The following is a 23,586-nucleotide window of genomic DNA, read 5'->3' as shown; positions in this document are numbered from 1 at the left end:
ATCAAAATTGAGGAGGATCTTCTAAGTTGAAGCTCCTAAAATGACTCCCATAATGAACGTAATCAAGAGCAAAACCCTCAAACTCTTTGGCCATGTAAAACGGGCAGAAAGAGGACTTGCTAAAGCCTAGGTCACAACCGGGTGTACGATTTTTTGGCCGTGCGATTTTTGGCGTTTCCCAAATCGCTGCGTTTTTTTTTTTGTTCGTGGAGAAAGACGCACGTTGGCCATAAGTTTGTCTTGCAACCTGAAAAAAAAACATAAGCGCCCGTAGAGTTTGACATGACAAAGAACCTCTGCGGCCGGTCTACGGCTCGCAGAGATGCCTACCCCGAATTTTGAATTTCAGTACTCTTGAAAACATTTTTCAGTATTTTGGAATGACTTTCAGTAACATTGATTTATGCGCATTTCCATTATAAAGAGGTGTATATACCAATATGTTTAACATTTAAATTATTAAAAAGTACTGTTTTGTGTGAATTGAATAAACAAATCATGAGTAGCCATCTCAACTGAATTTCCACTCAACAAATTTCTAGAGCATACAATTTATCACATTTTTATAAATATAATAGTGTTCCCTGTTTGCAGACATTACGGTTGACTACCAATCATTGGTATTGAATGTAACTCCTCAAAAGTATTATATTATATTGCCTGGCAAAATGTTCTACCTGTTAACGGATTCTAATAAAATTAAAAAAAAAAAAAATTCTTATTTCATGCCAAAGAGAGTCCGACATTGTTATCTTACGCTACGTTCACACTGCAGGGCTTAATGCTCAATTCCGATTTTTTTGTGAGGTCGTTCACATTAACAAATGTATGTGATCCTCAGCATGAATGAAAAGCGACCTAAAAGTGTTCCGCATGCGCATTGCAGGATACGACGACGTCACACGCAGTGAGCATGGCCAGTGTTTACGGAAGTAAAACCGCCCGGTTGCGGTATGACCCATCCAATCTAGCTTGAATAGCTGCATCCCCCCCAAATGGAAATCAGCTCCCTAACCTCTGCGTCCTTCCATTGAGAAGATTCAGAACCTTCACAGCCCGAAGCGTCCCTCGCATTGATGTCATGCGCAGGGGCGCAGATACGTTTTTTTGAACTGGGAGGGACAAAAAAACTGGGGGGGGGGACAAAGCTGCCAGCAAACCAACCCCAACCCCGATATGCCTGTCAAACTTGTTGTTAGTAACCATAGCAACCAAGCTCGAGCTCGCAACCTGTGCAGTCTGCGCAGCTCAACCAACCGAATATCAGTCTTTGTTTTGTTTTATGTGAGTTGTTGCAACTATGTATGTACTGCTGTGCACCTCAATAAACCGAATGGTAATTAGTCTTTTGATTTTTCCGTGAGGTTTGCCTTATGCAAAGAAAGACAGCATAGACGTTTTTTCCTCCCTATAAGTGGGGGGGACCGAACGAAGTGAATTTAAATCTGGGTGGGACGAATCCCCCCCGTCCCCCCCTCTATCTGCGCCCGTGATTATGCGCCATGTTGTTGTAACTTTTTTTGAGAGACCCGCCGCCTACTTCAGCGCAGAATAGTGACGTTTGTGGCTTGTTGATGACGTGTAAGTCCGATGAATGCGACCTGGGGGTTCAGACTGAAGTCGCATATGAAAAGAGCGGATAGGAATCGGAATTAGGACCACATATCCAAACGGCCTGGGTCGGATTTGAAAAAATCGGATCTGTGTCGTTCATATTGTCAATAAAAGATCGGATGCAGGTCACATATGGGCGAAAAGATCGGATTTGAGTCACTTCAGCCTGCAGTGTGAACGTAGCCTTAATGTCCCAATATATAAATACTTCAGCATAATGCTTCAGAAGAGACACTGAATAAAATGGCATTTATAATTGTATTTAAAACAGTGGAATGATCCATTTTTTGTCACAATCCCAACAGCACTAATCATAAAATTCTGTTTTTGATCATACTACATGTACATTTGCACTTGCAACACTGAAAAGACTTTGAATTAAAGAAGTACAGCCAGTGTTTGATATTTCAGTGAATAAAAATCAGACATGTAAAAAGAAACTGAATAAGTTTAACTCACATTTCATGGCACTAATCGGCAAGTTCAACTCCAAGCACAGGTCAACCATCACCGCTTCAGCACGGGTCACGTTCCGTGTCTTTTCATCCACAGATTTTGTAAAAAACTGCTGGATACCCCCAGATTTACTTTCCGCCTGACTCGCCATTTCAGCATACTCTATATGTGTTTTTTGTAGTTGACATGCCGCGTGCAGTCATCGCGACCACCATGAGTGATGTTAATGTCAGTTCTACACAGTTTGCAGTGTGCGTATCCATTGCCCTTTTGACTGGGTGTAATGCACGGCCGTTCTACCGTATCGAAAATAGCGCGAACAAATGTGCGGAATCTGCGCATGTCACACACAGCATGTGTGGTTGTCGTAAAAATAAATACCTGTGAATCGCGCATGGATTGAAAAAGTCGCTTGGACATTTAAAAACAACTCACTGGAATTTTTTTAAGACTTTATAATAATTCCGTACAGAATAACACTGTTTGCCGTAACATCGTATTTACGTAACTTTTCCGTACAAAATACGGCCAATCCGTACTAGTAGGCATCTCTGGGCTCGAAAATCAGCACGTCACACGCGCGCCCTCCATGCGTTTCACGCATTTTTTGCACGTAGACCGGCCGTAGGAGCACGTACGGCCGGTTGTGACCGAGGCATAAGATCGGTGTCGAAGGTATGATGGAAGGCCAACGGAACAGAGGAAGCGCCGGCGAGACAATATACAGTATATACACGTACATTAATGGTCCGGTCTCAATATCAGCGACCTTAAAGTGCAGATCCTGGACCAATTTCGTTTTCTTTTATATGAAAGTCTGTCCCTTTACACACTCATCCAGAAGGGTGATTTTGCACAAGGCCATCTGTCTACAGCAGATAAAATGAAATAAAACGCGTCTGGAAAAAATCCCAAGGGAGTCTGGAGCCAGGTTCGTGACGTCACCTGCGGAAGCGCCAGCAGGCTGCGGGAGCTTTGTACGGTTTCACTGCACAGCCTGTGCAGACCAAGTTTAGCAGCGAGCGATTTTGCATTGAAATATGGAATTCAGCTTCTAAACCCGTGGATTCATGCATCAATGCTCACCTATCTATTGTTACATAAATCATATTTTTTCTAATTACTATTCTGTATTTATATATTTCTTCGATGTGTCACGTTCATTATGTCTTCTTATTAAATCAAGTCATTAGTTTACTTTTGTTACAGACATGTTAAAGTTTCTTCCTTTACCTGACATGCTTCAATGGTGTAACTTCTGTCTTCATCAGAGGGTCACCCGGATGTTGGTGTGTGACGTGCCTTTATAATCAGCTGATGTTACGGAGGTGTGGCCTCCCTGTCAATATTGACAGGTCGGTCACACCTCCCGCTGTCAGTGTTGCCCCCTCAGGACGGCGCTCCAGGTGTGGGAGAGCATGTACGCCCCCTCATCCCTGTTTATTGTTCTTGGGCTACGCTTTCTGATTTCTATTGAGGCCATCCTTAAAAAAAGAAATCCGTTTCCTGTCCACCGGGTGAGCAAAAAAAATTCAGTCGGGAGGGAGGGATTTTTTTTAATATATATATATATATATATATATATATATATACACACACACACACACACACACACACAGTGGTGCTTGAAAGTTTGTGAACCCTTTAGAATTTTCTATATTTCTGCATAAATATGACCTAAATCATCAGATTTTCACACAAGTCCTAAAAGTAGAGAAACAGAACCCAGTTAAACAAATGAGACAAAAATATTATACTTGGTCATTTATTTATTGAGGAAAATGATCCGATATTACATATCTGTGAGTGGCAAAAGTATGTGAACCTTTGCTTTCAGTATCTGGTGTGACTCCCTTGTGCAGCAATAACTGCAACTAAACGTTTGCGGTAACTGTTGATCAGTCCTGCACACCGGCTTGGAGGAATTTTAGCCCGTTCCTCCGTACAGAACAGCTTCAACTCTGGGATGGTGGTGGGTTTCCTCACATGAACTGCTCGCTTCAGGTCCTTCCACAACATTTCGATTGGATTAAGGTCAGGACTTTGACTTGGCCATTCCAAAACATGAACTTTATTCTTCTTTAACCATTCTTTGGTAGAACGACTTGTGTGCTTAGGGTCGTTGTCTTGCTGCATGACCCACCTTCTCTTGAGATTCAGTTCATGGACAGATGTCCTGACATTTTCCTTTAGAATTCGCTGGTATAATTCAGAATTCATTGTTCCATCAATGATGGCAAGCTGTCCTGGCCCAGATGCAGCAAAACAGGTCCAAACCATGATACTACCACCACCATGTTTCACAGATGGGATAAGGTTCTTATGCTGGAATGCAGTGTTTTCCTTTCTCCAAACATAACGCTTCTCATTTAAACCAAAAAGTTCTATTTTGGTCTCCTCCGTCCACAAAACATTTTTCCAATAGCCTTCTGGCTTGTCCACGTGCTCTTTAGCAAACTGCAGATGAGCAGCAATGTTTTTGGAGAGCAGTGGCTTTGTCCTTGCAACTCTGTCATGCACACCATTGTTGTTCAGTGTTTTCCTGGTGGTGGATTCATGAACATTAGTCAATGTGAGAGAGGCCTTCAGTTGCTTAGAAGTTACCCCGGGGTCTTTTGTGACCTCGCCGACTATTACACGCCTTACTCTTGGAGTGATCTTTGTTGGTCGACCACTCCTGGGGAGGGTAACAATGGACTTGAATTTCCTCCATTTGTACACAATCTGTCTGACTGTGGATTGGTGGAGTCCAAACTCTTTAGAGATGGTTTTGTAACCTTTTCCAGCCTGATGAGCATCAACAACGCTTTTTCTGAGGTCCTCACTAATCTCCTTTGTTCGTGCCATGATACACTTCCACAAACATGAAGATCAGACTTTGATAGATCCCTGTTCTTTAAATAAAACAGGGTGCCCACTCACACCTGATTGTCATCCCATTGATTGAAAACGCCTGACTCTAATTTCACCTTCAAATTAACTGCTAATCCTAGAGGTTCACATACTTTTGCCACTCACAGGTATGTAATATCAGATCATTTTCCTGAATAAATAAATGACCAAGTATAATATTTTTGTCTCATTTGTTTAACTGGGTTCTCTTTATCTACTTTTAGGACTTGTGTGAAAATCTGATGATGTTTTAGGTCATATTTATGCAGAAATATAGAAAATTCTAAAGGGTTCACAAACTTTCAAGCACCACTGTATATGGATGGATAAGAAATCGCAATGCTGTGTTTGCTTTTTCTTTCAGTACTTTTTTATTACAAAAGCAGACATTTAATAAAATATGACAGTTTAATCAACTGAAACTTGTACAAAAACTAAGTTAGCATTTTAAATGCTGACTGCAACATTTGCAGAACTTTTACAAAGGTACTTAAAATGTCCGACACGCGGACTTTTTGTAGTTCTAAATCGACCGTTAGGCCTAGTTCTTGCTGGCCAGCTTTCCCAACAGAGGGCGCAAAAGGCAAAAACAAACGCGGCATCTGATCGCCAAGATTCTGCTGGACAGGTGAGCGACCGCTTACAAAACCAACGCTAATTGGTATCTTTACTTATTACACAGGTTAAAATTGAAATATTCCGAATCTACACGCACCTGTCAGCTTGAAGGCTCTCGAGCGCTCACTTCTGTGTCGGAGGCCGCCGGTTCTACCATGTTTGTCGCGACGTCGCTCTTTATAATATTCTAATGAGGATAAACTACGGTACTTCTGTACCCGAGTGTAAAGTGGTGTTTTTCCAGCTCGTTCTCCTTCACAGGCATGAGACAGCGTGCGAGTCAAGTATCTGGGGGTTATTTTAGCTCCACAGGGCACTGTTCATCTTTTTAATGCATCGACCTGCGTCATTTTAAATAAAAACTTGCTTGCGTTGGTTAAACGCTGTGGTCTAACAGGAATAAATGACTTGGGGCCATGCATTATCTTTTCTGCCTTTAGTGCAAGTTACCTTTACCAAGGGCACCGACACAACCCCATGCCGCGACACACCCTGGCTTTTGGACTTGTTGCAAAATAATCTTCTGGGTCGATTACTAGACGATTCCCTTCTGATAACAGCACACCGTCATCACGAGGTCCAACTCCATCGTTGACTTGCAAGTGACATCAAAGCAAAATAGAAACCCGGATGTCGGCCATGTTGGTGGATATAAATACAAACGACATTCCAGACAAAACACTATCGTCACGCGTGCGCGCCTCTGTTTTCCCACTGCTTTAAGCGTTCTTTTAGCTCTGCCATATCTTTGTGCCGTGGTCACAACAGTACTCGTGACCGTGGCGCGTTCCGATTTTTTTGAATTCCATCCGTGATTCGGAAAGAGGGCGAGGAAACTCTGAGGCTTAGTACGGAGAGGAGACGAACACGGCTGAACAGTGACTGAAACCAAAACAGCGCGTGTTTGCAGTAGGGCTGTGCCGATACACGATGCCATCGTTCATCGACGATGGTGGTCATCCATCACGATGGAGAGCCACCATCGTGATACCACGCCCCCTCCTGTCATAAACATGCATATATCATCTGGGCCTATTTAAACTAGAAAGTTAGTTTTTTGTTAGTTTAGTTAGTTAGTTTTGTTTAATATATAAATATTTTGTATAACAATTATATATAAATACATAATTATATAAATCGTTATAAAGTAATATCCTATTACCGCTTGTTCACGTAGGCTATGGTGCAGGGACGTGCTAGTGAACATAACATGTGGTTACACAAATACAGTATGCTACTAATAATACATTTTGACTTCATTTTTTAGCCTACACTATACTTTTAATGTAAAATTTGTCATGTTGTTCAAACAAATAGCCACTATTAACAGTCGGGAAATATTTCACCTTATCAAACGGCAGTGAAGCGCAGACTTCGGCAGAAGTCAAATAACTTTAATCTGGTAAATAGGCCTACTTTCAGACACAAAATGGTCCACTCTAAGCCATAATGTCAAACCAAATGGAAGAATGAAGGTGATTCTGTGAACCGGTATTCGTGAACAGATACAGTAGGCTGAACAACAAATCAAGTCTAACAGGAACGCACAAGCATGCGCTTCGGTAGCCTACACAATTTAATTTAGGCATTAACCAGGCTTAGGCATTAACTTTTTATTGTAAAAATGCTACAGAATAAATAGTCATGAACATGATTTTGTAAACATATATTTATTTAAAGATGAACGATCAAGACGAAGAGAACCGGAACGTGCGCAGCACGAAATGCGCTCACAAAGTTTAACGTAGCCGGGCATTAACTTTTTACAGTGAAATTAAAGCTACCAAATATTCATGAAGTCGACTCAGTTAGCAAAGAACAGCGATAAAAAAAAACGAGAGCGCCTGCGTTAATACAAGAACAAGTAAATAAATAACAATGATAGTAATAATAATCAAAATCAAGAAAACGCAGGCAGTCCGAAGCAATTTAACCTAATGGGTTAACAGTGCAGGCAATGGTCACCATGTTTAAATGTCGAGGTTTCTGGCCAAAAATACTAGCATGTTTACTTTGGCCGAATCCCATTTCACCCCTTGGACCTACCCCTTGGCCCTTCCCCTCCATTTTGCGCATTCACGTGAAGGGGTAGGGGTATCCCAATCCCAGTTAACGCGGAGGGGTAGGGGAAGGGGTAGGGCTTCTGTACCCCTCCAAATGGAGATTTTCCTGGAGCTGACTCCGAACGAAGGGGTTTGAGTGATTTCCCACAATGCCATGCGGATTTCAGCAAGATTTCATGCGGATTTCAGAAAGATGGCGGTTCCCGCGGCGAAAGATTGTCATAAATGTAAGTATTTTCTCCATTATTTACGCAAGTTGTTATAACCGTTCTATTATGTCAATAGTGTTAACTAGCCTATTAACGTTAACGTACTATAACATTAACGTTGTGTGATCGGTTGATGCAATGAAAATTGTGAACAAAGTTGTTATTTAGCAGTTAGCTCAAGTAATTACAAACAACAGAGGATCTGCTTTTCTGTTGCGTCGTTACGTTAACCAGCTTCCCATCCCTGTGTACTTGAACTAGGGAATCCAGAGGAAACACGCCGCTTGATTCGCTTTCGAGCTGAGAATGAGCAGCGATTTCTGAAATCCAAGCTGCTGCTAAAAAGCTTTGGGAGTGAGTATTGTTTTCGGTTGCTTGACTGCGTACGTTTTGTTCTGTTATTCTCGCTTTTATTGTTTACATGAGTGTTCTGACACCTCATTCTGTCGGATGTGGTGCACGAAGCGCCAAAGATATCCCATTCAGTGGTGTTAGTTAACAAATCACACCCTACATTAGCTTGCTCTTCATAGTGTTTACTTCGTCTACTGGCATTTCTCCGTTTAGCTGCAGACAACCGTAAAAAGAGGCCTATAGCCCAGGACACAGTGATCACAACAGCAGCAGACGGCATTTCAGCAGAGATTTCTGGTTCTGCCTCTGGCTCTGACTGTAGCGGCTGGTCGCAGCCAATGACGCATTTGGTCGCGTTTTGTTAACGTAAACGCTGACGGAGGTACGCGATGACGTATGCGATCGTTGAAGGGCTATCCCAATACGTAGGGGTTGAATTTCAAGCCCTATCCCTTGTAGCTCAGTTTCAAGGGGAAGGGCCAAGGGGAAGGGGAGGGGTAGAAATTAGAATTGGGATTGGGCCTTTGTCTGGTTTTAATGAGCTGCGGATTGGGGTAACTATACTACCCGCGGTGCTGAACACTCGTTTTGATGGAGTACTGGTGGCGCATATGCACAAATATTTACGTGCTAATCTTGCCATTAATGGAAGTCTTTTCTCGTTCCTTTTCCACCACATCAGTGAGTCCTCCCCCCATCAATGACAACTTCCTGCAGGTACATGGTCATTTCTGCCTCAGACTTTTCTTCATCAGTAAGTGTGGATGCTCTGGCTGCTGCTTTCTTCCCAAGAAGGCTGCCCAAAGACCCTCTCTTTTTCTTGGTTCCTCCCCTTCATCATGTGATGGACCGGGTGTTGTAGCACCTGACAGCGACGGAACGATCTCTGTCACCATCTCTTCCATCAACTCAGATTTTGTGGCGTGAAGATCAAACATAGAAAATTAGGTAGCCTAAATTTAAAGAGATAGTAGGCTATGGGATATAGTACAGTGGTGCTTGAAAGTTTGTGAACCCTTTAGAATTTTCTATATTTCTGCATAAATATGACCTAAAACATCATCAGATTTTCACACAAGTCCTAAAAGTAGATAAAGAGAACCCAGTTAAACAAATGAGACAAAAATATTATACTTGGTCATTTATTTATTGAGGAAAATGATCCAATATTACATATCTGTGAGTGGCAAAAGTATGTGAACCTCTAGGATTAGCAGTTCATTTGAAGGTGAAATTAGAGTCAGGTGTTTTCAATCAATGGGATGACAATCAGGTGTGAGTGGGCACCCTGTTTTATTTAAAGAACAGGGATCTATCAAAGTCTGATCTTCACAACACATGTTTGTGGAAGTGTATCATGGCACGAACACAGGAGATTTCTGAGGACCTCAGAAAAAGCGTTGTTGATGTTCATCAGGCTGGAAAAGGTTACAAAACCATCTCTAAAGAGTTTGGACTCCACCAATCCACAGTCAGACAGATTGGGTACAAAGGAAGGAAATTCAAGACCATTGTTACCCTCCCCAGGAGTGGTCGACCAACAAAGATCACTCCAAGAGTAAGGCGTGTAATAGTCGGTGAGGTCACAAAGGACCCCGGGGTAACTTCTAAGCAACTGAAGGCCTCTCTCACATTGACTAATGTTCATGTTCATGAGTCCACCATCAGGAGAACACTGAACAACAATGGTGTGCATGACAGAGTTGCAAGGAGAAAGCCACTGCTCTCCAAAAAGAACATTGCTGCTCATCTGCAGTTTGCTAAAGAGCACGTGGACAAGCCAGAAGGCTGTTGGAAAAATGTTTTGTGGATGGATGAGACCAAAATAGAACTTTTGGTTTAAATGAGAAGCGTTGTGTTTGGAGAAAGGAAAACACCGCATTCCAGCATAAGAACCTTATCCCATCTGTGAAACATGGTGGTGGTAGTATCATGGTTTGGGCCTGTTTTGCTGCATCTGGACCAGGACAGCTTGCCATCATTGATGGAACAATGAATTCTGAATTATACCAGCAAATTCTAAAGGAAAATGTCAGGACACCTGTCCATGAACTGAATCTCAAGAAAAGGTGGGTCATGCAGCAAGACAACGATCCTAAGCACACAAGTCATTCTACCAAAGAATGGTTAAAGAAGAATAAAGTTATTGTTTTGGAATGGCCAAGTCAAAGTCCTGACCTTAATCCAATCGAAATGTTGTGGAAGGACCTGAAGTGAGCAGTTCATGTGAGGAAACCCACCAACATCCCAGAGTTGAAGCTGTTCTGTACGGAGGAATGGGCTAAAATTCCTCCAAGCCGGTGTGCAGGACTGATCAACAGTTACCGCAAACGTTTAGTTGCAGTTATTGCTGCACAAGGGGGTCACACCAGATACTGAAAGCAAAGGTTCACATACTTTTGTCACTCACAGATATGTAATATTGGATCATTTTCCTCAATAAATAAATGACCAAGTATAATATTTTTGACTCATTTGTTTAACTGGGTTCTCTTTATCTACTTTTAGAACTTGTGTGAAAATCTGATGATGTTTTAGGTCATATTTATGCAGAAATATAGAAAATTCTAAAGGGTTCACAAACTTTCAAGCACCACTGTATCACAATTCTCAGCGCAATGGAATTTTTTTTTTCTTTACGTGCCAAAGCCTCGGATGAGTATCTAATACTTATAATAATAATAATAATAATAATAATAATAATAATATTTTATAATGTGGTATTAAAATCCCCCCCCACGATATGATCGTCCATCACGATGTTTGCACTGTAAACATCGTCGATGCCAATTAAGGGGACATCGCACAGCCCTAGTTTGCAGTGATCATTTTCTCTCAGGTGAGATTTAAAAGCTTTCTCGATAATATCACGGAAGAATTTTATTTCGTCTTGCTCGAATTGCGCTATAAAATGAGCGTTCTCTTGTCGTTCACTCGGTCGTGGTTATAATTTTAAACACGTGTATTACCGTTTCGCTTCTAGGAGCGCCAGCAAAATTACATGACGGAAACAATCCAGACTGGGCGCCCGTTCAGAAAACGGGCCACGTTTTGTCCAAGGTCGGACTTGATTCTGCGGCAGCCGAACGACACCAAAGAGCTCAAAGGAGGAGGAAGGCAGCCGAATTTGCGGAAGGTGCAAGTGGTAGCTCGCCCGTGGAGTTCCAAGACACCACCGTTAAAGCTGAGAAATTAATCAGCTCATTTTGACTGAAAGTAATATTAATTTCAAAACTTCCACAATTTTAAGGTTTCCAAACTGATCTGGGTACTCGGTCTGTAGCAGCGTCTTATTCTCAGAAAAATCAGAATTTTTTAAATAACATGGGTCAAAACCCACACATGTCTATCTTCTCTTTGTATCAAATCGTCGTAATAGTGAGAAAATTCAGCACTGTTGACAGACGCGTTTTCGGCGGCTGCCGTCCGAGTTGCTTTGTATAGAGATCTTGCAGTCACGTGACCGGAAAGTACACAACCGCCATCGTGTCGGTCAAAAACACCGCTGAATACTGCTGCACTCGTGTACAGAATGGATCAATTTCAACCGACGGACTACACGGCTCATTTTTCTAATGAACAGATAACTAGATATATGTCTAAAATAAACGATCTACAGATTTGTGACCCTTATGGCTTTCCGGACGGAGTTTTCACGACCGGATTTTGAACTGCCAGCGGAATACCCGGACGTGTATGATTACCTCATTAACTTTCCCTCGCTGTTCAGTGGTGAAGCACTGCGTGCTTAGAAATCTCTGGAAAGTTTTCTTTACAGAAATTCAGGATTTGTCAGCGACTCAGATGTGGCATCTTGTAAGCAAGAAAATGATCCTCACTGAATGGGTAAGTCACTTAAGTATTGAGTATAGCACTGACCAGCCGATTATAGAATAAGGTAATTCCAAATCGTCCGTGTTGTTTACATGGATCTGGCGTTGGAGAGATAGAGGCTTGGCAGTGGAGGTTTGAGTAGCTGTTTTCTGAGCTTAGTCAACAGGCCGGCTCTGCCTGCAGCCTCGCTTTTGCTTCGGCTCCCGGCGCTGCCTCCTTCGCTTTGCTTCCGATAACAATCCACGGAGACCCCGCTGGTCTCGCAATCTGGTCTCGTCCGGAATGTTTTTTTTTTTTTCTCGTCCGGAATGTTGTGCATGCGATGGAAATCGCTACAAACCGTCATTTTCTGCTGGAAACCAATGTCCAGTAAGTCCATACGGTTGTAGTGGATATTGAAGTCCGGTACAAATGAACAACACGCAAAAATACACACAAAAAACAAACGTGCACAGGTAGGGAGAGCTTGTAGCCGCAGCCGTTGTAGTAGAATTGTATATAGTAGGGTTTTCCAGAAGAAAAGGTAGAAGTAAAAGCAGAAGTAGAAGTCGGAATATGGCGTTTGCCCGACACGATGGCGTCTGTCACAATCTGGATCGGCTGTGACGTCACATGCAAGATCTCTATAGAGAGCGTGCACGTGACGTCACGAGGTCACGTGATATTTGTTTATCTGCCATCTTGGACGGCAAGGTCGCGCATAGAACTTAGACGAACCCGTTCTAATTATCAAGTGTGTGGGAGTAGATCTTTCGAGAATGGTTATATCTTGTTCAGCACTTGGTTGTACCAATAGACAAGGCCAAAAGGAGGGCCCGTCATTTTATAGATTCCCCGCAGACGAGGAGAGACGCGCAAAATGGGTGTCCGCTGTGCGAAGAGAAAACTGGTACCCCAGTTCTACCAGCCGAATTTGTAGTGAACACTTCATATCAGGTAGGTGTAATCTTCTAATTCAATACTCCTAGTACATCTGTTAAGTTGATTTTCGAATTGAATGATAACTGCATAATTAGAAACTAGACAGAACAGTGTTTGTGGCCGTCAGTCCGCTTGATTGCTAACGTTTAAAATGGCTATGCCTAGCCCTACTACCCTGGCCTAGTCTATGACAATGTTTTATCTTTTTGGCTCATATATGCCTTTGAAAGGCCAATCCATAGTAGGGATGGCGAAAACTAAAAAAAAAAAATCTCGACCGACCACCGAGCCTCATTAGCCGGTTAACCTATGAGTTTAAACAGGGATGCAAACGGCGGATGCCGCCTTTTTCACGGCTGAATCGTGCAGATCCGATTTTTTTTTAGGGGGGGGCCCTTGGAGTGCCTGAATAATTTCATCAGAGTAAATTCTGTATTAAAATTACTAAATAAGCAAATGCTGTTTCAGTCCATGAAACAGGAAGTATGAGAAGAAAACAGTAAATCAGAAAGCTGTGCACGTTTTCACGGAAGCTGCGCAAATGTGCACAGCTTTCTGATTTACTGTTTTCTTCTCATACTTTAGAGTTTAGATTTCGAACCTTCTTACGATAAAACGTCCTGCATAGTCTCTTTACGATAAACGTCTTAATGCCACTTACCCGTGAGGTTATCAAGTAGACATTCTTCTTCGGAACCTTCCAGAGGTATAGTTGGGATACGCATCCCGCAACAAAATATTTATAAGCTTCCAGGCTCTTGTAAGCTTTGAGGGCTTTGCCAGTGTAACATGATTCACGATTAACGAGAAAATTGTAAATGTCGTGGTAGGCCAGATCGGGCAAATCGCCGGCACCGCAGCTCCGAATTTCCCTGAACAAGGATTGCGGCGAGTTGTACGGATCTGCAATCCCCAACCTGGAACACTTTTCCACGTAACGCTGCCTCACGTCACCTTCAAGATGCTGAACAAACTTAGACAAGTTATCGCACGATGTAGATGGGGTATTCTCCGAATTTTCTTGGGGATTACTCCCTGGATCCATTACACTCGCGCAAGGTAAACTATCCTGAAGCCGTCCAATATGGCGGAGTAAACACGTGCGGGTCACGTGACTGCACATCCTCTATATCCACCATCATGGCGGACGCTCATGACGTCGAACATGGTTGCAAGTTTTGTCCATTATGCAGTATTTATATTCACACATCTCTTAAATATTAACTACAAAGTGGTGGAATGCTGGATTCCTAATCTTCAATCCTTACTGAAACATGACACACATCCTGTAAAGCGAAGCCAGTATTTCACTTTTAGAACCCCAGCGCTTAAAGGAGAACTGAAGTCATTTCTAAACTCGCTTTATTTCTTAATTAACATTACGTTTTCGGTTTTATTAACCTTATGACTCGTATTGGCATATTATATTACACTTGTCAGCCTTTTCGGTTTTTAAGCCACGTTGAATGTAGTTCGTTGGGTCCACGGCAGGCGTCGCTTATCCGCGCGATCTTCACGAGACTTCAAATGTGAAACGTCGGCGCCGCCATTTTGAAAACTGTTCACACAGCGGCCAGATCGTTCCAATTTAGATTCATTTTGAGATTTGCCAGCTTCGCCAGTGATCGAGATTATTCCAAACAACTTCGAACCAACGTGGAGTAGAGAAGAGCTGGAAAGACGACAGGATAAGAACTAGTCTGTCAAGCTGGTATTTACGTCATTATTGTCGCACTATTAAAACGTGGGCGGCTGGTGGGTTTTCAAAATAATACAGTACGTGCATGTATTTTTATGATAAATGCATATTATACTGAGCGCATTTCCTACATAATCCTCACTAAGGTTTTGGACAAAATGGCGTCCCCACTATTAGTGCGCAGGGAGCGATTTCGGACACGGGGAAAACTTCCGGCTTGATTACGTCAGCGCTCGAAGGAGGGCGCACGCGTCTTTTGACAGCGTTGGCAAATGTCGGTCACTTGGATTTCTGCTGTACGTTTTACTTCCGTCCTACGATGTCTCACACAGGTCTCAACGAATCTCGTTTACGGCCGTTGCTTTGACATATGGACTGATATGTGACGCCTCACCAAATCCAGGGACGCGTGTCGGCCGAAACGAATCCGAGATAATCGCAAAAGAAGCATTTTTTTCGAAATTTGTGATTTTTGTTTTTTTCCATCATGTGCAAGTTGAGATCTTGAAGAATGCAATCAGTATTTCAGATAGATTGTTTTGTTGGAAAAGCATACATTTTTTGTTGCAAATTGTCTCGTTTTTGTCAGGAATGTAGCCTGCTGGGGGGTGTGGGTAAATTACCATATGGGCCATTCACATGATGATTTAAGTCTTTTGTTTGTTTTTTTCGCGAATCAGCTGTATGATACGAGCTGAGCTCGTGGCTACTTAAGCTGCATACAGGTGTGTAATTTCACTATGGAATGAGGAAGCTAAACAGAGCGCAGAGGAGCTGAAACACCGCGAAGCAAACAGACACACGGTATTTACATCGGAGATCACCATTTCTAGCAAAAAAAACCAACCAAAAGGAAGCTAGGATTACATTCCATCGGAGGCATTGATGTGTGCAAGGCGCCGTTTCTCTTTCTGATGGGGTGAGTTTATTAATCTAAGGCTGTGTGGTTATTTTTGCATGTAACGGAGAGTGTTGTGGTTTGGTTAAGCCTAGGTCACAACCGGATGTACGATTTTTTGGCCGTGTGATTTTTGGCGTTCCCCAAATCGCTGCGTTTTTTTTTTTTGTTCGTGGAGAAAGATGCGTGTTGGCTGTAAGTTTGTCTTGCAACCTGAAAAAAACGTAGAGTTTGTTTGACATGACAAAGAACCTCTGCGGCCGGTCTACGGCTCGAAAATCAGCACGTCACATGCGCGCTCTCGTGCGTTTCATGCGCGCTCTCCGTGCGTTTCTTGCGTTTTTTGCATGTAGACCGGCCGTAGGAGCACGGTACGGCCGGTTGTGACCGAGGCTTTACATGAAACTAGCGTTGTGTTAGTTGTGTCATCATCGTGCTATCTTTCTTTCTTACGGTGTGAGTAATTTTTCAACCACAAAACGTTAAATTAGGACTTATTTTTGTACTTCATAATTGTGTTGGGCATACTTTGCATGGAAGGAAAATTGACACGGTGATCTTTGTTTACATGAAAGTAGCATCGTGCTAGCTCGTAGGGGGTAGGGCTTTCCTTAATGTTATGCAAATGAGCACCATTATGTGCCCGCCCTACACCCAGAGTAGCTGAGATGGAAAACTTTGAGGGCGATTTTCTCCCGTTCCTGTTTTAAGAGCTATGCACTTTCAAAAGGCCACACATTCTTCAAATACTGTCAGATCTCCACATGGGAGGCATCATTGGAAAGCTTAGAAACTGTACTTTCTGAATCTGTCAATAACTCAAAATGCCCCCGGGCAGACATGTGTCCCTGGATTCTGGATTTGGGCACATATATTACAGAGCGTATTTCAAACACTCATAACTTGCTATAGCAGCGACAAAATAGCGATCAAAAATGCATTCCGATATTTAATAAAATTCGATAAATAGAATTTTGATGATAAAAAAAAAAAAAAAATTGCCTTCAGTTCTCCTTTAAAGGTACAGGAAGTTGCAGCCGTTCAGCCATGACCTGAGATCACGCAATACTGTTAAACACCACAAGAGGGCTCTCTCTGCATACCTGCCAACCTTGAAAAAATGTTATGAGTACAATTTTACAATTTCATGAGTAAAATTTCATGAGACCACAACCAGCAGACCAAAAACACACTTTCAATCCAGTTTTATTGACTGACCTTGGGAACATAGTCCAGTTTTGTAAAACATTCCTATGGATAGAAACTGTTATCGATGGCTCTTGGGAACGTCCTTCCGTTTTGAAAAGCACAGCAAACATTAAATACATGTGCAAATGAAATGAAATTAAACCAGAGCCACTCTTTCAAAATAAATAACACATTAAAGGATAAGGCAACTTTTGTACAGTGTGTGTAATAGGAGAAAAACATATACGTAATCAATTCCGTTAATTATTTCCATTACATATCGAACATGAAAAAATATTTTTAACTTTGAAATCATGAATTGACACAGAGGAGCCGAAGTTGGAGGAGGCAGCCATTTTGAGATTGTGGGCAACTACTGTATAAACCAATCAGAATCTTTCGTTAATGCGCCTCCCTCTGATCTGTGACATCACTGGGCCCATGAAAACAGTGTTACAGACAGATCACTGTGATTAGGAGTCCCGGCGGGTGGCTTGTATTCGATTCGTTTATATCCCGACCTTGTCAGCTGTCAGATTTATGTTCATGGACCCGGTAAGCTGGTAAATAATATATTTTTTTTTTCTTTACCAAATTCTAACAGAAAACGAGAGTGCCCGAAAGGGAAAACCGAGCCGAGCCGCTTTGCGCATGCGCAGTAGGCTTGGTAGGACAAATCCAAATAGGAGTCATTCAGGATTCAGCCATGTTTTTGCTCCGTGTTTTTACTCAACCAAAGTTATACAGTATTATGAGCTTTAAGTTGCATAAATAAAACCATTTGGTGAAACTTTGAAGAAGCGATTGTACTGGTTTTTTACCTTATTACCATGAAGCACTGAAGAGTTCTTTTCAGTGGTGGGCCGCATGACGTCACGCAGTAGATCAATATGGCGGAACGCATCTTCGCTGAGCTCAGCGCAAGCCCATATTATTAAAAGTTAAAAGATACTGTTATGCGGTCTGTTCTTTCTCTATAAATTCCATGATCGATTACTTTATATATTTATCTATCTATTTGTGGTGATTTTGTACAAAAGTTGCCTTTTCCTTTAAATTAATACAGTATGTAAAAAAGGCCCTTTCAACACAAAACATGGTCTGCACAAATTTCCCATGCAATAGGTTTATGGCCCTTTTCCACTACCCTTTTTCAGCTCACTTCAGCCCGACACGGCTCGCGTTTCGACTACCTCAGAGCGGCGCGACTCAGCTCGCTTCAGCCCTGCTTAGCACCTAAAACTTGCACGGTTTTGGAGTGGGGCTGAAGCGAACCAAACCGAGCCGAGTGGGGCTAGGGGCGTGAGCAGACACTCCCCTGTGCACTGATTGGTGAGGAGGAGTGTCCTCACATGCCCACACACGCCCCGCGAGCACGCTGGGATCTGTAAACACCGTAAACCCGGAAGAAGAAGAATTACGAGAATTTCTGAAGCCTTATGCGCCTCGCCTCATCTATACGCTCTTGCCAGTATCTGTTTGCGTTGTCGGTGACAACAAGCCACAGCACCAAGACCAGCAACACTAACGACTCCATGTTTATTGTTTATTATCCGCTTAAAAGGTCACTGATGTCACTGTTTGCGCCGCCTAACGACATCACCTGACCTCCACCCACTTTCGCTAACTCCACCCAATGTGTCCACCCACTTCCAGCCAGCACGGTTCAGCGCGGTTGTAGTCAAAATGCAACTCCAACAGCCCCACTCAGCTCGGCACGGCTCAGCCCGACTCAGCCGCGTTGGTAGTGGAAAAGCGCCAATAGACTTTAGGCAGATTCTACCATAACTGAATCCATTAACCACTTGCCCACAAAATAAAATTTTTCTTGTCCTTTTTTCAGTGAGGTAATATTTTCAAGATTGAAAATATGGTATTTGGTCTTCTAAAACCGCACGTCATTTAAAAATACACTGAGTAGATCAATAAAAGATTTTTCAAGAATAAAGTTCTATTTCTTTGACATGTCTGACAGACATAACTCCCATTTTAAAAATCCCTTTCGTTACCCCTGTTGCTATCGTCAGTGAATTTCTGTCAGATGACCTGACGATAGACTCGGCCATTATGGAGCTTTGGTAGTTATCGTGTGGAAGCAGGCTTTATCATTTTTGGGTGTCAACAGATAGAGTTGAAATAGATTAACAGCGAAAAAACTATACTCAGCAGACTTCCGGTGTAGCGACTAATGGAGTAGGACGCGTTTCTCCGAGCTCCTGCAGCAACCTTTAAAAAACCCTATTTTAGGTACACCTTTTGTATCTTTTTTCGGTGTGTGTGTTCTCCACCACCATAATTTGAATTTAACGCTGGTTTTTTTTTGCCGATCTAAATGCCTCCAAAGCCTAAAGTACCTGTGCAGCCACCGCGGCCTGCTTCGCACGTTACATCCCCGCCTCGTAGTGATTCTTCTTCTGGTCTGGCTGAAGCCGCAGGCGGCGCTGCTTTCCACGACTTTAAGGCCGAGCTGCTCTCGTCACTCCGTGTTGAGATGTCGGCTATTTTTAAAACTGAGCTTCAGGCTGCCTTGACCGAAAACTTGTCAAATATCAAGGCTGAGCTACAGGCAGTGAAGACTGAATTATCCAGTAGCATTACAAACATCCAGTCCGATGTGTGCACTCTGAAGACTACCGTAGGTGAAATGGAGACATCGCTGTCCTCCTGCGCCGACGACATTACTACCTTACAGGCTAAAGTGGAGCATCTGACAACTGAACTGACGAGATTGGACAATAAATGCGAGGATTTGGAGGCGAGATCGCGGCGCAACAACATACGGCTAGTGGGCATTCCCGAAGACTTTTCCACCTCCTTTACTGCTACAGCTGTTTCCTCTCTGCTCAAGGAGGCCTTTAACCTCGCGAAGGAGCCTCTCGTGGACCGCGCTCATCGTACTCTCCAGCCGAAACCGAAGCCCGGAGAGCGCCCGCGCCCCATAATCGCTCGTCTGCACTACCATACAGACTGTGTGGACATACTGCGCCGAGCCAGGGCTCAGCAACGGATCAAGATTGGAGACATGAGTTTTTCTGTCTTCCCCGACCACACTCCGAGGACGGCCCGTGCCCGAGCCTCCTTTAATGAGGTCCGACGCCAGCTCCGCGAAATACCGGGGATTCGCTTTGGTTTGCTGTACCCGGCGCGCCTCCGGGTCACTCATAACGGTGCAGAGAAGGAGTTTAAATCACCAGAAGAGGCCAGTGCATTTATCAGATCGCTCAGTAGTGAGAGAACCGAGAAATGATACACAACCTTGAGGAAGCAGAGTCAGTTAATATTGACAGTTATTACTTTATTTCATTTGTTTCCTCTTTATTATTCTCATATACGCACAATGTGTGGTTTTCAGTTTTCACTTGGACTTGATTGGTTGTACCGATCTGTCAAATGTTGCTAGGACTGCAGGAGCTCAATCCGAAGCTCGATAGTCATGCTCAAAGCCGCAAGTTTTCGTTTTGGGGATCTGACTCCTTGTGGAGTTAGCACTGGGTTCTCCATCGTTTGGGGATGGGGTCGTTGTAAGTGCAATGGGGCGGGGTGGGGGGTTCAATTTGTAAGTGTGGTGTTTTTTTTTTTTTTTTTTTTTTTTTTTTTTTATTCTTTTTTGTGGGTTTTTTTTATTTTTTGCGTTTTTCCCCTCTTTTCCTTCCTTCCCTGGGGGTCCGTTTTCAGTCTATTTCTATCTCTAGGAACTTAACATATGTCCACCAACGCTCGTACTCCTGATATTCCACATATTGGGTCCTCTGTGAGATTTTTGAGCTGGAATATTAAAGGCATGGGGAGTCCAATTAAGAGATCAAGGATATTTGCTCATTTGAAACGTCTTAAAGCTGACCTAGTGTTTCTGCAGGAAACCCACATGCGCGTCAAAGATCAGGTCAGACTTAAATGTTCCTGGGTTTCTGAGGTGTTTCACTCTAATTTCAACTCTAAAGCCAGGGGGGTTGCTATTTTAATTGGTAAGTCAATCCAGTTTTCAGCTTCTAAGGTGATATCAGACAAAAACGGCAGATACTTAATTGTTACAGGCACGCTATTCCATACTCCCGTTTTATTAGTTAACATATATGCCCCCAATTTTGATGATCCACACTTTATGAATAAACTTTTTGAATGTCTTCCCTCATTGAACAACAGCCTTCTTATAATTGGAGGGGACATGAACTGTGTAATTGATCCCAACCTAGACCGCTCTAACCCACAAACTCTGATCCCTTCTTTAATGTCAAGGTCACTTTCAGATTTTATGTCTAAGAACAGTTGCATTGATCCTTGGAGATTTTATAACCCTTGTACCAAGGAATATTCATTTTTCTCTCAGATGCATCAGTCTTTCTCTCGGATTGATTATTATTTTATTGATGCCAAACTAATTCCCAAAGTACTGTCTGTCAATTACCACCCGATTGTTATTTCTGACCATGCTCCTCTTTCTTTAGATATTCAGTTTTCTTCACAACCCCGTTACTCAACACCTTGGAGGTTCAATACATTACTTCTCTCAGATGATAAGTTCACAGAATTTATTGCAACTAAAATTGATGATTATATCTCTATAAATCAGAATGATATGGAACCTGTTTCTTGTTCATTGCTGTGGGAATCATTAAAAGCATACTTGCGGGGACAAATTATTTCCTACTCTGCCCACTTGAATAAGTCCCGTAAAACCAAATTGCAAGAACTCTCTATTAATATCGCCAAATTGGACCAACAACTCGCTACTTGCCCCTCTCCCAGTTTACTTAAACAACGTGTTGATTTACAGACTGAATTTGATCTCATTACCACTAGTGATGCAGAGCGACTTCTCTTACGATCACGCTCCACATATTATGAACATGGCGACAAGGCAAGTCGGCTCCTGGCTCATCAACTACGTCGCCAGGCAGCCTCACGTATGATCCCTCAGATAAAAGATTCATCTGGCTCATTGCATAAGGATCCCATTACCATTAATTCTGTTTTTCACTCATTTTACTCCTCTTTATATACATCTGAATCTTCACCTGACACCACTGAAGTGAATTCATTCCTGGATAGCCTCAATTTTCCTGTGTTAAGCTTAGATGCTGCTAAAAAACTTGACTCCCCATTAACGGTAGAAGAAATCACTCTCGCTGTGAGTAGCATGCAAAATAACAAAGCTCCTGGCCCTGATGGATTCCCAGTTGAATTTTTTAAGAGATTTCAGGAAAAACTGCTCCCTTTACTGCATGCTGTTTATAAAGAATCACTGGAACATGGCACTCTCCCTCCCACTTTAAGGCAAGCCTCCATAAGTCTCCTCTTAAAAAAAGATAAGGATCCAAATCTCTGCAGCTCATACAGACCTCTCTCATTAATAAACGTAGATGCTAAGATCCTTGCTAAAGCTTTGGCCTGTCGCCTGGAAAACATTGTACCAACTATTGTCTCACATGAGCAAACTGGATTTGTTAAGGGGCGGCAGTTATTTTTTAATGTCCGCACACTCCTAAATATTATTTATTCTAAAACTACCACAACAACACCCGAAGCAGTAATCTCGGTTGATGCAGAAAAAGCTTTCGACAGGGTTGAATGGGACTATTTATTTACTGTACTAAAGAAATTTGGACTGGGAAATGGGTTCATTTCATGGATACGTCTCCTTTATACATCTCCACAAGCAAGCATCTCCACTAATGGCATCCAATCCAGTTTTTTTACTCTAACCCGTGGTACCAGACAGGGGTGTCCCCTATCTCCTCTATTGTTCGCACTAGCTATAGAGCCCTTGTCAATCTTTCTGAGGTCCTCCTCAACTTTTAGAGGGATCTCACGATTGGGCACAGAATTTAAGTTGTCACTTTATGCTGATGATTTATTGTTATATGTCTCAGATCCTGTCCTTTCCATTCCCACAATTTTATCTGCTTTCCAGAGATTTGGATCATTCTCAGGCTATAAAGTGAATATCTCTAAAAGTGAATGCTATCCTATTAATGCTTCAGCATCACAGCTTACACAGTCAGATATCCCTTTTAAGATGAATCTGTCTGGCTTTAGGTATCTTGGGATCAGCGTTACTAGAACGTTAAAGTCACTTTTTTCTGCTAATTTTTTACCTTTAATGTCTAAAATTAAATCTGACTTCCAAAGATGGAGAAGCTTGCCTCTCTCGTTAATTGGAAGAATTCACGCAGTTAAAATGAACATCTTGCCCAAATTTCTATTTTTGTTCCATTGTCTCCCACTTTTCCTGCCAAAGCAGTTTTTTAAAACAATTGATCAAACTATTTCTGATTTCTTATGGTGTGGAAAGGCTCCCAGGATCCGTAAATCCATACTTCAGAGATGTAAATTCAATGGTGGATTGACACTTCCGAATTTCCAACTGTATTATTGGGCGGCACATATTCATAAAATTTCATTTTGGTTCAAATCTACCAATCTGCCATGGTGCAACTTGGAGGCACAGTCATGTGTTTCATCCTCCTTACCTGCTTTACTTACCTCTTCTATTCCATCTAACCCCTCTGGCTTTACAAATAATCAAGTGGTTCTCTCCACACTTAAAATTTGGTATCAATTTAGGAAGCACTTCAAATTTAAGTCAGCGTCTACATTAGCTCCTTTACTGAAGAATAATTTATTTCAACCTCCGTTTACAGATTCAACCTTTCTTGCATGGCATAATAAAGGCCTGAAATGTTTTAAAGACCTTTACAAGGATGGTATTTTTCGCAGCTTTATAGATCTCTCAAAAGAATTTCATCTCCCACCTTCTCATCTCTTTCGATACTTTCAAATTAGACACTGCGCTAAAGCTTTGTTTCCAGTTTTTCCTTCCTTACCGCCTACTCTACACTG

General features: G+C 42.4%; 1 protein-coding gene across 2 annotated transcripts in view; it reads right to left on the bottom strand.

The window, feature by feature from the left end:
- The window catches only part of ccser2b (coiled-coil serine-rich protein 2b), a 212,585-nt gene that overhangs the window by 122,633 nt on the left and 66,366 nt on the right, over nt 1–23,586 (bottom strand). The window lies entirely within an intron of this gene.

This window comes from Neoarius graeffei, chromosome 14, assembly GCF_027579695.1.
Source record: "Neoarius graeffei isolate fNeoGra1 chromosome 14, fNeoGra1.pri, whole genome shotgun sequence".
NCBI classification, from domain to species: domain Eukaryota; kingdom Metazoa; phylum Chordata; class Actinopteri; order Siluriformes; family Ariidae; genus Neoarius; species Neoarius graeffei.
Note: the sequence above shows the minus strand (reverse complement) of the source record. Positions and strands in the feature narration are given on the sequence as shown.